The sequence below is a fragment of the Propithecus coquereli genome, unplaced genomic scaffold, assembly GCF_000956105.1.
Source record: "Propithecus coquereli isolate 6110/MARCELLA unplaced genomic scaffold, Pcoq_1.0 Scaffold710, whole genome shotgun sequence".
Classification (NCBI taxonomy): domain Eukaryota; kingdom Metazoa; phylum Chordata; class Mammalia; order Primates; family Indriidae; genus Propithecus; species Propithecus coquereli.
Genome location: NW_012153175.1, coordinates 687,940 through 705,303, shown reverse-complemented (window position 1 = coordinate 705,303; position 17,364 = coordinate 687,940).

Genomic DNA, 17,364 nt, shown 5'->3' with positions numbered 1-17,364 from the left:
CACCACCAAAACTGTGGAAGGGACAGAGATTCCTCTTACGGGTGGTTTTAATGCTTCACGGAATTTCCCAACTGCCGGGCCTGGCAGCAGCGTCCTCCTCCGGGATGCTGTGACATTGTGATTGAACGGCTGACCCAGCGTGAACAGGAGGCAGAAGGCATTAGGAGAAGCTGCTCACAGACCAAAGTGTCCCAGTGAGAGGTCTCCCTGCAAGAAAAACTGGCCAAGATTGAGAAGTCAGAAACGCCTCAGAGACGCAGGCCCGGCTGCGGGGTGGTAAGTCGGGTCCTGGAAAGAGGCTTGGACTCGCTGCACGTGGAGCCGCGGGTGTTTCCGTGGCATGGTCTGCAGGCCAAAGGCTCCCATAAACCGCTAGCCTTTGCCACCAGCCATCCAGCCCCCGCCTCTGGGTGACTCTCCGTGTAAGCTGCGTGCTGCGTGCGCGCAGGGTTTGAGGATGTCCTCCTCGGGCCACGGTCTAGTCTCACTGGCTGTGGGACACACACTTGTCACCAGGTGGACCCGTGAGGGGGTGGGGATGGGCGTGGAAACCCCGCATTAGTGCGGCCTGAAAACTAGCGCCAAGCCCGTGCCCAGACTAAGTCACTGTGACTTCCACCTGCTCCCAACAGACGCTGGCCGTTTCCACGGCAGCACTCCGCCCCATGTGGTCCTCACAGCAACCCTGTGAAGTCGCTATTTGATTTTTAGATTTTATCTTTTAGGATAATTTTCAGTTTACAGAAAATCGAGTGGAAAGTACTAGAGTTCCCACAGAGCTCTCTCTGCCCCACAGTTTCCCGTGTGATTGACACCTTGCAGCTGTGGCACCTTGCTGACGGTCGACGAGCCAGTATTGATGCATTGGTGTTTACTAACACCCGCGGTTTACGGGAGGGCCCACTCTCGGCGCTGCACCTTGTACGGATTGGAGGAACGCGTAACATCATGTAGCCACCGTCACAGTGACACGCACAATACTGTCTCTGCCCTAAAATGCCCAGAGCTGCACCTGTTCATCCCGCCCTCTGCCACCCCCGGAAACTGCAGATCTTGTTACTGACTGCCTGGTTTTGCCTTCTCCAGAACGTCATGGAGCTGGAATCACAATACGTAGCCTTCGCAGATGGTCTTCTTTCACTGCACGACGTACATTTGAGGTTCTCCATGTCCTTTCTTGTTACTGCTGACTAATATTTCACTGTATAGATGTACCACAGTTCCTTTAATCTGCAGTAGCTATCTTAATTTTTATTTTACTAACAAAGAGACAGAGATTGCAAGTGACGAAGTGTTTTGCTTTAAGTTCTGGAGATCTGGAGTTCTGGACAGCTGGATTTGAACCCAACCCGGGTCTTTGGACTCCAAATCCACTATTATGCCTCACTCCGTCCTGGACTGGGGAAATCCGAGTCCTCGTTTGTCACATATTTTCTGTGTCAATCACAAGCATCATTCAGTGCCCTTTAATGTGCTTTTTATATCGTTTTTCCAGATAAGGTCAGGCGTCTGCAGCACTCCAGGCTGGGCACTTCTGGGGGTGTAGATGGTGTGGGGTGTGCCAGACACGGGCAGGAGATGTGAGTTTAAAGGGCAATTGCTCCAAGCCTCCTCAGAGTCTATGCCACCCCCAAACACCCAAGCAGCAGGGACAAGTGACCCACAGCTGTTGGATCCTGTGTTAGGCTTGGGGGACAGAAGACATTTTCCTTTTGCTGCAACCTGAGTGGGGAACAAATCATTTAAAACTTGACACTTAAATCTCCCCTTTCCCTTCCAAGGAAAGCCTCCGGAATCATTCTGCAAAGCATTCGCTCTCCTTTTGTTCTAAGATTTGGGTGTTGATGACTTCCTTTGGGAGACCATTTAGGGTCTCAGATTTCACCATCAAGAAAACCTCTAAGTATTTTAGCAGAGAAGGCTTCTGATTAAATCGATCTCCAAGGCACCGCAGGCCCCCCCTGCCCCCCCGTGTGAGCCTCAGAGGGAATCTGCGTGTTGGGGAGCTATTTGTGGATACCTTGCGGTGCGTTTCCACTGCTTTGCTCAGCCACCCAGATTTAGCTATTTAAGTTTCCCTCATAAATCAGCCGTTCCAAGCGTCTTAATCATCTCCTTCCAGTTTGTCTATAGCTCTCTGCCCTCCAAGAAATAAATTACCCGCAATTACTTAAAGTTAGTAATTGAATTTATTTTAGTGGTAGAGAGAAAATTTATCCATTTTGCTAGTAATTTGTAGTCATTTTTAGTAATTGATAGTAATTTTCTAGTAAATACTAATTAAATGTTTCACTAAGTAAAAGAAGTATGGAGTAATGTATTCACTAAGCATTAGTATTTCCAATTTATCTTTATACCAGCATGTGATTTAGGTTAAGTTGATAAGATCTAGTGAAATTATCCTCATTGTGTTATGCTTTAAAAAAGCAACCAAAGAGAAGTAAAGGCAGATCCTTCTCAACGATCTGCCATCACGCTGCAGATGGGGAAACAGAGGCAGAACAAGATCATGGTGCTCGGCCACAATCAGCTGCACAGTCAGTGAAAGGAGGGGGTCTCTGGACTTCAGAGTTTGGCTCCATGGATCTCCTGGAGGATGGGGCAGGACACAGAGAACTGGACCCCACAGGAAAGTTCCTGTCACCTTGCAGGAAGCTGGCGTGGCATTATTCCTGCCTTGCAGCCTCGTCCTCGTCCACGTGAGAGGTCATGACTACCGTGTGGATTCCTCCACGTCTAGGTCGACAGGAACTTTAACTGCATTTGGGGCCATTCTGAAGATGTGCTTATTTTGCAAGTGTGTCAGCAAACGACATTTGCTACCATGACCATATCAGAGGATTTTATTTCACCCAATGAATCCATTACTCCCTAGCACCTGGCTGGCACTTGGTTTTTAACCTGTAAGTTACTTTTTTCCTTTTAAAATTCTTCTCTGCGAGCTCATCAGTGAAACGAGTGCCGTACACGTGGGGTGGTATACACTTACTGCACGGCACCTCTGTTTTTGCGGCTGAGGCCTCAGGGCATGTTTGTTGGGTGCCAAAGAGAAGTGGTGATTTTCCCAGGATATGTTCCTAGTTAGAAAATAATATCCCTCTAGAATTAATTAATTAATGGGAGTTGATACAATTAACAAATACTGAGCGACAAATTCTACAGAGGTGCAATTCTCTAATTAGAGCTGTGGCTTAGGGCAGTGCAGGCCTCTCAGCTTCCCTTTCCTGACCAGCAAAATCAGGGGCTAACCTGCAACCTCTCCATAATCTACCTTTCCAGATTTAAATTAAATTAAATTATGTTTTATGTTTATTTAAAATGTAATACAATGTCTTGAGGAATATTCTGAAACCTAAACAAACAAACAGAGAAGGCATTGAAATCATCCGTTGTTCCCAAATGTGATTAAAATATTAGTACATTTTCTTTCAGACTGATTTTTCCCTGTAGGTTTGTTTTTTAGTTGTGATCAATCAGAATATAAAACTGCAATTTGTTCTATTTTCCCTTACATGATAATATCTGGAAAAAATGTTATAATATAGTCCATATAAATATAGTTTGTAATGATTACATAATATTACATCAAATGTAACCACTGTAATTTGCCCAGCCATTTCTCTATTTTTTTGACATTTAGGTTGTTTTAAAATTTTTATTATTATAAATAACACTTCTGTGAACATCTTTATAAAGCTTTTTATATATTTAGATCATTTTCTTTGGTTAGATTCCCAGAACAAAATTATGAGGTCAAAGGACATAAATATTTTAAGGTTCATATTACTTCTTGCCAAATTGTCTTGCAAAAGTGCTGCCCTGGTTTCTCCCACCCCCAGCAACAGATGAGATTTCCCATTTCACTGCTCCATCTCTGCTTTGGATACCATTAAAAATTTCTGCTAGTTGGCTGGGCGAAGAGTTGTGTGATATTTAATACTCATTTTTTTTTATTAACCATGTAGTCAAATATTTTTCTTCATGCTAAAATTTGCATTCTTCTTCTTTGAATTGCTTATTTCTACCCTTTTCCAATTAATCTATTGGGATGTTGATGGCTTTTTTACCTATTTGTATGATACTTTTATATAATGAAGTTATTAACCCTCAATGACATTTCTGCACATTCTTTTTCTAATGTCATTGATATCCAAGTTGGCTTTCAAGATCACAGTAATTCTTAAATGATTTTAGGACAATGTGGCCTTTCTAGTTTTTTTCCCTTCCATTGAATGCCAAGTTTAGAAGGACATAAGCCAACACAACTGAAACCTGTGCAATAAAGATGTTGGGTGTTTTAAATATCCGTGTGAGCCTGGCTTTTAAAAACCTTTCTTTCCGAGCCAAGGAATTCTTGTATGAATTAAATATGAAACTTCCATCCCTCGCAAAGTAAACATGTAATGATACACTTCTTGTCCCCATTACAAATCTGAGGAGAGCCTGCTTTCTGATCTCACATAAAACAGGTGACTCTTCAATTAAACATAAATTTTCAATTAAAGCGCATCCCTCTGGGTGGCAGATCGCAGTCCCCACCCCGGCTGGGCAGAGCCTGCCTGGGCAGCCTCTCCGCGTCCAGCTGCTGCTGGTGAGGCCGGGCTCCCCGACGATCCCAGGAGTGTGGGCTACGCCGGCTGCCGGAGGAGCCCAGGCCTGGGCAGAGGGGCCCACAGCCCTGCCGTGATGCCCACTGAGCAGGGCAGGACCGGAACCTTTGAAAACCGAGGGAGGGCTCTCTCCTTCTGACCCTGCAGCCCTGAAGTCTCCTCGGCTCAGCATGAGGCTCTGAGGTTACTTGAAAATAGCACCTTCCGGGAAAAGATCCAAGGGCTGAAGGATACTAGGGGGCACTTGTCATACTACTCAGACCTAGCCAGGCCTCCATGCATTCTTTTCAGCAACAGTGATCTGAAAAGATACATGTTCATCTGTACTAGAATTTTTTAAAAAGTCTTGTAAACTTAAAAATGTTTTTCAATCATGTAAAGTTAAATTCTCTGGCACACTTTCTGCCTCTCCTACCCCTAACCCAGGAACCTTCCCTGAGGGAACCACTGGTATCAGCTCTCTGTGCACCCTTCCAGATACATGCACACCCAGAAATACAGTGTGTATGGGCATGTGGGGGTGTGTGTGTGCATGGGTGCATGCATGTATATGTGTGTGTGTATATGTGTGCATGTGTGTGTGTTCAGGTATGTGCATATATGCATGCCTGTGTATATGTTCCTGCAGGTGTGTGCATGCATGTGCATGTGCATATGCATGCGTATATCCATTTGTGTGCACGTGTGACAGGGGGTATATGGTGCATATTCTGTAGCTTGTTCTTTTCACTTAAGCCACATGGAGACCTTTCCACTTCAGCACATCCAGCCCGATCTTGTCATGTTGTGGCTCCTGTAGGAATCAGAAGTCCAGGTCAGGTGGTAAACAAACATGCTTTGGCAGAAACAGAGCATGTAGGATCCTGTGTTTACTTGGGCACTGGACCTCTGTGATCAAAGATGTTTCTTCCCTTTTGCATTTTAATTTTCTTGCCTGTATAGTGACCCTAAGGCTCCTTCCAGCTGTGTGAGTAAAGGTTAAAAACACTTGTTTGATGGAAAAGTCATGATGTTTACAGATTTTATGTCAAGAAGAATCGAAATATTTTTGTGTTTATTATTTAAAAAGTAATAATTGTAGCAATCACAATGTATTAGTACCATTTGTTTCACATTAATAATATGATATCATTACAGGTACCTAAAAGTGACTTTGCAATCTAGGAATCAGTGACATCTCATGCCACACAAAGGGAGGCAGTCGGACCCAGAGGCTGGAGCCAGATGGAGATTCAGAGGACCAGGGTGCAAGCTTGGACCTCCCGCTGGCTGCCTGTGTGGACCTGGTCCCAGTCACTCTCTGCTCCCTGCCTCAGTTTCCTCATCCTCATGATGGGTTTTGTGAACAGAATGAAATAATAAGGTATGTGAGAGTGCTTATGTAAACTATGAAAAGATACACAAATGTTGGTGATTACTGTTATAAAGGTAGCAAATTTGAACATTTGTAGTGAGGAGGAACTGAAATTGGCCCTAAGTCTCTCCTAAAGCAGCTGCTGGAAATGCTTCAAGGGCTTCCAGCTTCAGCAACCTGCTTGTCTTGCTGTGCACCCTTGCCCGCCCTTTGTGACAGTGCCCCAGGGGAGATGCCTTCATAACAAGGGGAAGGTCAGTGGCTAGAATGCACAGCACCATGTACCCCTCTTGCAGATGCAGAGCGCTTTTGGTGAACTTATTAGAAATTCTACAGGTCACACGGGGAGTATCAGTGCAAACTGCCCCCCTGGCTTGGCTGGGTGCCCTAGGTGCTGTGTGGTGAGCTGTGCAGCTAGAGGCAGTTGGGCTTCACCCTGCAGCTCTGGTTGGGTCGGGCTACCTTCAGATCCTCTGTTTTCAGTGCATAGCAGACTCTAGGGTGGGACAGAAGGACCGGTAGCCTTCTGTTGGGGATCTGTGCTGATGGCAGTGCCCAAGCAGAGCCCCTCTGCACACCTTCTCACAGCTCACGCTGCCCTGTTTGTGGAGTTGGTCCTCTGCTGGCCTAGCCTCCCAGGGAGCCGGTGGAGGGTGGTCCGGGTGGATCCTTGGCAGTAGCTGCCATTTCCATTGGGGGTGTTCTCCGGTTTTGGTACTGATTTCCTATTCTCAGAGTTCTTGTGATTATTTAGAAGGAAAAAAAAGGGGGGGCAATGTTCATCTTTTCTTCAAAGCATTCTGTTATATTTAGAGGAAGTCCAGTTGGAAGACAGGGCAAGCCAACATAATTTCAAAAGGTACTATGTTGAAAATGCATACAAATAAGTTATTTTAAAAGAGTAATCAGTGCCCAGTAGGAGCTTGAACACAATGTATATATACATATTTGAAGTTTAACAAATAAACGTGCAACCTGGGTTTCCCATGAAGGTAACGCTTCTCTTTTTTTAAAAATATGACATCACATCAGGTAGTCAATGTCGAGCCTGAATAAAAGTGTGGCATTTAAAATTCAACAATGCTCATCTACTGCAGGCTGATATGTGTTTAAAAAGATCTACTTCTTATAAAGATCTCCTATTTAATTAAGAAAAACTAATATCAAAGCAGTTTTTTGCATTTAAAATTCATGTTTAAACTTCTCCTAGATTAAGTGAGCTTAAACAGTTGTGATTCCTGACTTTAACAGCATTATAAAATACATTAGAGATTGAGAGGATACAATTCTGCCATGTTAGGTTATAACCTAACTGCTATTTGCAGTTGTAAGGAGTACTAATGGCGCAGGGACAAGATTTATTGTTGCAAAGACATTCTGCTTAACATTAGCCTTGTCATTCCATTAATAATGACTGCTTATGAGCCATCTCGTTGGCATCTTTGTTGTCCTGAAAACTTAAAACTCACAGCACAATTCTTTACGACGTGTTACATTGCCCCCTCTGGGTATTCCTGACCGTTATCCCATTTGGTTATATTCAAAACTGCTGCCTCCGGAGAGAGCATTAGGCCGACCTTTCACCTTCCAATATTCTTGGTTCAAATGGCGTAATAACATGTAGTGAATATTTACAAGCACACTTATACTATAATAGAGTACTGCTGTGAACATTAGCACATATTTTCTGCTCAATCAGGCTTTGATGTAGAGCTTGCCGTGCACCCCAGAGAAAATACAGTCCCAGTAAGCTGTGCTAGCGAAACACCCTTGAACCTAAACAGCTTACACAACGAACACTGGCTAGATGCAGATTAGCCAGGCGGCAGAGCCGGAGACACCGGGTTCCTGGATGCCTGATGTCATCAGAGGTGACATCAGGGCTGCAGGCGACTCGGGGCTGCAGGTGCGGGCCCTCCACACGAGGAATTCCGAATGCATCAGCGCGAGGCTTATCCAGGAAGAGAAAATTAAAGGCCATATGATGTGTCGGCACCTGGTGGCCTGCTGACCTTCCCTAGGGATTTCACACTTCTTAATTAAATTTCCTTCTTTTTTATTAAAAAAATGAGATCCCATAATAATTAAAAATAAAAGATTCTCTCTGGTACTTTTGTTGCTTTAAAAAAAAAAAGAAAAAAAAACATTAAAAAAAGATGAGATTCCCCTCCTACTCATAGAAGAAATTGGAAAATGCCTCCTCTGCCCCGCCCCTCCTTCGCACATCAACCCCGCCCTCTTCCCTAGCTCCGCCCCTTCCCCTCCAGCTCCGCCCCCGTGAGGCCCTGCTGAGAAGTAACGTTGGGGTTGGTCTCCTCCCTAGCCCCGCCCCCTGTACCAGCTCCGCCCCTTGGTGAGCCCCGCCCCTCGTTACAAGCCCCGCCCTCCCCGTGGTTGGAATCCCAATTTCCGGTCCGGCCCACGCTGGCAGCCCTCCTGGCTTCGCCCAGGGAGAGGGAGCGGCGCAAGTGCAGCCGCGTCCTCCGTTTTTTGCTTGTCGCCCTCTGTCTTCCAGAGTTAGGACTGGAACTTTTTCCGCAGAGCCTGGACCGAGGCCCGGGGCAGTTGACTCTGTGCGGCCGGGCCAGCCAGCCTGGTACCGAGAGCCCTGAGGTAAGGAGGCTGTTCCGTCTTTGAACACAGATGCACGTCTGTCTGTCCGTCCCTCTGTCCGTCTGCTTATAGCTACTTTTTTTCCTTTTTGCAGAGCTAGCATAAATAGGAGTATTGGATTTTCAGGCGATTTCTGCCTCGCAAATTCAAGAGGTCAGAGGCGTCTAATAAGATTCCTATAATTCAAAGGAACCTCGTTGGAAGGCTGGCCATCAACGGTAATTGCGCAGCTGTCAGGAGGCCTGTCTGTCACGAGCTCCTCGGAGATTTACGCTGGGAATTACCGGTGCCGCGGGGGTCCGGAGGCCTGGCCAGCGGCCGGGGCCCACTTCTGTGTTCCAACCCTGTCCTCCTACTGAGCTGTGAGTAGGGCTGGGCGAGTGTCTCCTCGGGGCCTGGCCCCGGGCTTGGGCAGAGCCACAGCCTAGGGGCACTTGGAGCTGGTGGTTTTCTGCTCTCCTGGCCTGTGCGGGGTGGAAGACCCCACTGTGGCTTGGATTAATGTGAATTTGCCCAGGTCAGTAGGACGAGGCCTTGACATCCTTTTGGTCGGTGTCCAGCGCCACATAATGCACACACGTGTGTTTGATAAATGCTCTCAGCTGATCCAGTTCGTCCCATTTGTGCTGCGAGTTATCAGTGCGAATGACATAGTAATGGCACATGAGACTGCCTCCTCTCCCGGGAATTGTTATTTATGGTGGGAGCTTGTTATAATACAAGTCATTAAACAGATTTAAATTTACCACAGGTTAAGCCGTGCGTCCCCTTAAACAACTACATATAATGAAAGCCTGATATAATATGGTTAGGTTATAACACGGCGTTAGTCTGTCTCCTGGTTTTACTGCTGGGTCAGCGTGAAGATGGCGTGAGCCAGCGCTGCTTAGTGGGAATTAAGAAAGCCTTTGGCATTTCCTGTATTTTTTGAAACTGTTTTGCCCTTGTCTAGGTATAGGGCAGTGCCTGTGTTGAATTTCCCCCCTCTTCTCTCCTACTGTTTCCTTATCTTAATTTCCTGGAGAATGAGCTTTGCTATTATTTATTCCGTGCTTATGTATGTGCCACACTCTGCCCTTAGCACTTGCCATGAGGTATGTGATTTGGTTTTGGCAACAACTTGAAGAGGGAGTTATCCTTGTCCCCATCCTATAGCTGAAGAACCCATAGCTCAGATCTGTTAAGATATTTTCCTGGAATCACACAGCCAGTAAGCAACAGAGCCATGACCCCAACAAACAGGAGCCTGCTTAGCCCTGTGATCTTAAATGTTGTCCGAATCCCTTTTTATATTATAAAAAGCTCTTGAGAGTTTCATAAGACAAGGGTAATTATAGAAGTTTTAGAAGTCCTATTTAAGTTTGGATGTGTTAGCCCTTATGTTTTCTAATTATGCACAAGTACTTTCTCATCACAATCCTTTCTTAAGTTCATAAGCATTTATTGAGCACCTACTCTGGAGCCTTTGGTAGCTGCCAAAGTGAGGATGATCTAACCCCAGGGGGGAGGGATGGGGAAGCCACCAACAGAAGACAAGAGTGTTAACATCTGTAAAGGGGATGTATTGAAGGTTTTCAGGGGAGGGCAACAATCTAATGCTTCCAGGGGGATTTCAGAAAAGGCAAATTTGGCTGACACTTTGTGAATAACGAAAAATCCTCATGAACTGGTTTTTCATTAGTTAATGCCAACAATATAGATGGTAGTTGAAACCAAGGCAGGGGTCACGTCACATAGGGAGAGACAACAAGGTTAAAACTAATCAGGTCTTGAGACACTGCAGTATTTACAGAATATGAGAGACCAAGTCATGTCAGAAGAAGAAGCCAAAGAGGTAGGAAGAAAACCAGAAAATCACATGCCGTGGAAGCTGAGGGCAGAAAGTATTGCAAGAGGGCAGAACATGTTAGTGGAGCTGGATGCAGCTGAGAAGTCCCGGAAGAGGATGCTTTGCAAGGCCCGTTTGGCGTAGAAACTGGAAGATCACTGTTGACATTGGTCAGAGGTGGAGGAACAGAGGCAGAACCAGGCTGTGGGGCGTGGAAGGTTGAGAAGTGTAGACAGCACTACGGGTGACTTGGGGTGGGAGGAGTTTGGTGTAAAGTGAAGAGTATAAGGGGGAAGAATCTCAAAGGGGAAGTCGGGAGGGGATGTGGGGTCCAGAGAGGCTTTTTATTGTGGGTTTTTTGAAGACTCATTGGAGGAAGACGCTAGTAGAGTGGTTAAGGACACAGGAAGAGGAAGTAATGAGTGGCAGTATGAGGGCTCGAGTATCATGATGGATAATTTAAATAAGAAAAATTTCATTTTAACATTTTGAAAACTTGTTCCTTACCGAGTTTGGCCCATCACTAACATATTCAACAATTATGAAAGAGGCTTCCTTTCTTTATAAATCAATGTCTGCATGGCATTATGCATCTGTGTAATATATTCTGTGCCTGGTAAGCTGTTGTGGGTGTGTCTCATCAAAGTGTCCTTCCCACCATTTTCACCCTCTTCCCTGGGAAGCATCCATAAAGGTCCCAACGCCTTTCCCAGCCTCCTCCAGCGGCCTCCTACCTTCCGCAACCTTTGTTAAAGCCCCTCCTGGAGCACTTGCTACAGTGTGTTGCAGTTTTGTTTTCATGTTGGCAAACTTTTTCTGTAAAGGGTCAAATAGTAAATGTTTTCATCTTTGCGGGTGCTACCGTCTCAGTTGCAATCACTTAGTTCTGTCTTGCTCCAGGAAGGCAACCAGAGACAATACATACGTGTGAATGTGCTTGGCTATGTTCCAATAAAACTTTGTTATGGACACCAGAAATTTAAATTTTAAATAATTTTTGCATACCACAAAATATTATTCTTCTTTGGATTTTTCCAACCACTTAAAAATGTAGAAACCACTCTTAGCTCACAGGTCATACAAAATAGGCAGTGGGGTGGATTTGGCCGGTGGTAGGAGTTTGCTGACCTGCTCTAGGCTGTTTCTCCTAAGGAGCGGGGGTAGTGTCCCTTAGTCCGGCCCAGTGTTCAGAACTTTCTGATGCCTAAGAGAGTGACTGAGTTACCTGTTTAAGCTTTTATATTTTCATTTATGAGCTGTCCCTAGTGGTAACATTCCTTTAAGATGTCAGTTAAATTTTCTGCTGGTCTTCTTAGAAATCCCCTCTGGAAGGATGCAGTGTAACATATACGTAAAGGTCATCTGAGAACCACAGCAACTTTTCCAATATTAATTGGGCTCCAAGTAATTAAGTTCAGATATTTTCCTCAGTAGGAGACTAAACTTCTTTCCTCTTCCATTTTTCCAACAAATGTAAGTATGGAATACAATTTTAGTCTCTCTGCCTAGTCCTTTACCAAGGATTAGAACAACACAACAAAACAAAGCGACTCCTTCCCTGAGTGTGCAGAAGAGCGACTTTGCGTAAGCGCCTTGGGTCCTCTCTGGGAGAGCAGCGTGGCCTCTGCGCAGTTCCCGTCCCCGGTGAGCCCCGGGCACGTCGTGCTCTGCTCCCCGCGTCACGTCACGCTCCTTCCCCGACTCAGCTTTCCCGCCTGAGAACTGGGCACCTGATGACCCAGCCCTGCTTGTCTCCGTACTTCCAGGGACTTACCTGGCCTTCATGTCTCTCACCTGTCTGTGCAGAGAACTGTGACTTTTCCCGGCCTCCTGCCCCCAGGGTTAGTTAATTTGAATTCCAGATAAAGAATGAATAACTTTTAAGTGATTTTTTTTTCCACTATAAATACACTAAATACTTTTTTGTACTAACAAAGTGTTCATGACTTATCTGAAATTGAAATCTGAATGGGCACCTGTATTTTTATTTGCTAAATCTGGTCACACTGTGCCCCGAGCGAAGTCACTCATGTGTCCTGCCAGCCACACCCCCTTCACTAGTTCTGTGTCATTCATAAACTCTGCTTCTCTTAGTTCCCGCCTCCCTTTCTACACTCAGGCTGTGTGCCCATGCTGGAAGGAAGCACCAGCGTGCCCTGCGTGTTCACCGTGGGAGAGCTCTCACGGGCGGGCACTCAGTGTTCCTCTACATCATCGGTTCGGTTCTCCCGGTGCCCCAAGGTGGGACGTTTGATCCTCATTTGAGGAGGTAAAGAAACTGAGCCTTTGAGAGTGTCCCTAGCTCACCCAGCCACTAGGGCAGAAAGTGGAAGCAGGTGGGGCTGCCTCCAGGCCCTCCCTCCCCTGGGACTCCCAGAGCTGGAGGCAGCAGCAGGGGGCAGGGGCCCTGCTAGGAGGCTCACTCAGACCTGGAAGGAATCAAGCAGGAGCCCTACACCTGCATAGACCACACCTGGAGAAGCTGCTTGGAGGCATTCGAAAGGGAAAGTCGCCCGTCTGCAAAGCAGTGAAAACAGACTGGCTTGGAGGTGGGGGCCGCTGCTTCGCAGGTAGGCAGTTGAGAGAGAGGACGATGGGTGCACTTCTCCACCGTTGCCCCGAAAGCAGAGCCATCGAGGCTGGCTCCCTCCGATACGAACTCCCCAGGACCTTAGTTCACGCTTCGCCGCAGAGCCGCCAGGGCCAGTGACATCTCAAGATGTGAGCTAAATTGGTCCATATTTCAGAAAGCTTGGGAGGTCACCTCTGGGGTTCCACGAAGCATAGGCAACTAGAATGCAATATGGGCTTGAGTAAATATATCTCCCTCCTGGCTCGGGTGATCCCCCTGAGAAGTTTTTGGACACAGATCATTATTGATATATTGGAAGTGTCTTCAACCATATCAGGTGGGGGTGGGGGGGCACCAGGATGCCAAATGGCGGATGTGTCTGCACGAGTAATCTTCATGATTGATGCCCAGCCCTGCTGCCAAGGCGAATGCGCGGCATGCCCATTTATCTCCGCCTAAATATGGATGTATATCGACGTACCCATTAAATGACGCGGGCTTTGGAGACGTAAGATCAGATTAGATAAGCCCCTAAATTTCTTCTTTTAAAATATGCAGAGAAAAGGAGTTCAAAATACCAAGTGCTGATGAGGACTAAGGGTCTAGGAGGAATTGACAAACATCTCGGAATTCAGAATTAATGCTTTAAACTTTAGGCCTCTTTGGCAATCAATACGCACACAAAACTCTCATTAATGTTCACAGGGGTTAAAACGTGCATATCAACAGCAGACCATTTATTTCCACGTTGTCGACACTGGGTCTGATGTGGGCTCTCTTCTGTGGAAGACGGACAGGATGCAGGGAGAAGCGCTGCCTGCCCTGGAGTTTCATCCCATTAAGGCTGAAGCGGTTTAATTGCAGGTTTCTTCACCCTGCTGCATTTCTATCTCAGGCCCACCGCCCCTGATGGTCTGTTTCTCCAGCTGACAGCAGTCCAAAGCAGACCCCGGAGTTTTGCAACTTCCTACACTCACCTGACCCCTGACAGGAGCTCAGGGGGCTGCACCCCCCTTGCACAGCTCCCTGAGCCGGCCATCCTCCGTGCGAAGGTCTCAGAAGGAGGGGCCAAGGCAGCGATTCGCCCCCTGCCATCCCCCAGACCACTGACACACAGCCTATAATTTATCATAAAAGGTTACCAGGTTTCGTTATCCCACTCTGTTATTAATCAGAATGCCGTGGCAGGTTGGATTTCGTGGCCTATAAATATTCATTACATTTGGACTGCTTTATAAACAGCAACACTTCCTTCTGTTTTTAGGGAAAAATTTGTATCATCTTGCCTTATTGTCAGTCCTGGCTGTGGCATGGAATGAGTTGACGTCTTATTAGGAAATACGGGTCCTATTCTCCGTGGCAGGTTGTGTCTTTGTGGTTACGAGGCACCTGTGTGAATTCACGGAGCCAGGTATCTGCAGTGGCAGATGCTCCCAGCTACAAACAAATATTCCCACCAGAGGGGCTTCAGTTCTTTTTATGAAAATGTACTTTTTAAAATTAGAAAATATTTCAAGCATTCTAAAAAAAATAAAGAATGATAGACAACTACCCATATATCTACCCATATATCATTTTCAAATCTTCACATAATAGATGAAATGGACCTTGTGTGGTCCTCTGTGATCCCAACTCCCTGCATTCAAGAGGCATCCCCTAATAGTCACTGAGAGTTCGTCATTCCTGTGCATATCTTATGCTTTCACAACATATTTATGTTTCGCTAGTATTGTCTGACAGCGGTTTGCAGATTTAAGCAGTATCATACGGTTAATTTCCTTGGTTTTTTTCACTCAACATTATGCTTTTGAGATTGCATATATAACTATCTTAGCTGCTCTATGTTATCTCATTGTAAGACTCTGATACACTGTATCCTTTCTCCTACTGATGGATATTTAGCTTGTTTTCCATTTTCCCCTATAACCAGTGATAGGGGCTTGCATATTCTATAGCACACATCTCATTCAAACTCTCGTACACGTGAGCAAGAGTTGCTACCGAGAGGTCGCATTGCTAAGTCATAGGATACAAGTGTCTTGGACTTTGTTAGATAGTCCCAGATTATTCTCCAAAGGCATGTACCATTGTATATTCTAACTAGTAGGTAGGGAAGTTCTTTGTTCCCCCCCTCATCCTTGGCCAACAGTTGTAATTGCCCAATTTAAATTTGCTTGCCAATCTGACAGGTATGGATTGGTAGCTCCTTGTTTCAATTTGCACATCTCGAACTATTTATGAGGTAGAGCATCTTGTCGATGTTTATTGGCCGTTTTGTTGCCTCTTCTGCAGACTTCCTGTTCCTATGACTTGGTCATTTCTCTATTCAGGTGTCTTTTTTTCTTATTGATTTGAAAAAGTTTTGAAAAATAAAATACGTGTATTTATGTATAATAATTTATTTTTGTGCATATTGCAAATATTTCCTCCCAGTCTGTGGCTTGTTTTTCCACATTTTTAAACTATGTCTTTTGATATACAGATGTTTTCATATCAATGTTTCAAATTATTAATCTTTTAATTTACATCTTATGCTTTTTATGTTTAAGAAACCTCTCTTTGCTGTAAAAGCCTAAAGATATCCTACTGAGAGTTACTATAAAAGTGACAAAGTTTGCTTTGGACATGCAGATCTTAAATTCATCTGGTTGACATTTGAATGTATAAAGTAGGTATATAATTTTACATTTTTTATGGATAACTAGTTGTCACAGCTTCATTTATTGAATAGTTCATTTCACTATTATCATTAAAATATTGTCTTGTAAAACTTACCATGCAAACAGAAGAGGGATATACACAAAATTAAGGGTTATAATAAGGCAATAAAACAAAATAATAAACCATCAGCCATCATAGATCATTTCCAGTATCGTAGAACATTTCTCTGTGACACTCCCTAATTTCAATTTTCCTCTCTTCCCTCCCAATTTTTATAATAATTGGTCCCTTAGTTATCTTTACTATTTTCCACATGTATATGTGTTCCTACCCAATATTTTTTTTTTTAGGTTTGCCTTTGTTTTCAGTTTTATCCAAATGGAAATATACTGTTAATATAGATATTCTTTTTTGACTTTCCTTCTGTTCCATTGGCCTTTTTTCTTCCCTGTGGCAAGAATCCACTCTTATCTAATATCACTTTATAATAGCCTTGATACCTGGGGAGACAAGTTTCCTCACATTGTTTATTTTCTTCAGCACCCTCTTGACTATTCTTGACCCTTTGCTCTTTCATTTGAATTTTAAGATAAGCTTGTAAAGTTTCATGAAAAATCCTGTTGGAATTGTAATTATAATTACATTGACTTTATAGATTAATTGTGGCAGGTTTGACATATTTATAATAAAGTATTCTAATTCATATCCATGATGTATCTTCTCATTCATTTAGGTTTTGTTTTATATCTTTTGATAATATATCCTTTAATGACATCCTTTTAGTACTGTTCTTATACAAGTATTTTTTTATTTCCAAAGACCTTTTACATTTTGTTGCTTTCGTGAATTGGAACTTTAGCATTTATATTGTATAATAGGATGCTTGGTAATGGACATGATTTTTATTTGTTGATTTGTGTATTAGCTTTCTATTGTTGCTGTAAAAAAGTGTCACGAACTTAGTGGCTTAAAATGAATTTATTTTCTTATATTTTTGTGGGTCAGAAGTCTGATGTGAATCTCATTAGGCTAAAATGAAAGTGTTGGCAGAGTTGTGTTCCTTTCTGGAGGCTCTAGGGGAGAGTGGGAAAGGCAAGGAAACTCTTACATTCCTTGGCTTGTGGCCTCTTCCTCCATCTTCAAAGCCAGCAACATTGTATCTCTTTGACCCTTTTGCCATTGTCACAGCTCCACTTCTAAGAACTCATGGGATTAGCTTGGGCCCACCTTTGATAACCTAGGATAATCTCTCCCTCTCAAGATTCTTAACCTTAATAACACCTGCACAGTATGTTTTGCCATATAAGTGAGCATATTCCCAGGATCTGGGAATTAGGATGTGGACATCTTTGGGGGTCATTATTCTGTCTGCTACAATTTGATATCTAATAACCATGCTGAACTCTATTTCTAATCATTGTCTATAGATTTTCTTGAATTTATAAATAAACTATCGTATCATCTCTTCTTTTGCTATTTCTAAAGCATTTATTTATTTTTCTTTTCTTATTGCATTGGCTAGAACCTCCAGAACAAAATTAAATATAAGTAGTAATAGCAGGCACTCTTATTATTAGTTTTAATGAGACTTTCTAAAGTGTCATTCATTAATAGTGTGATGTATATTATAGGTTTTGAATAAGTATCCTTTGTGAGAGTTAAGAAAGTTGCTTATTATTTCTAGTTTATAGTATACAAATTGTGACTGTAGATTTTTAAATTTATC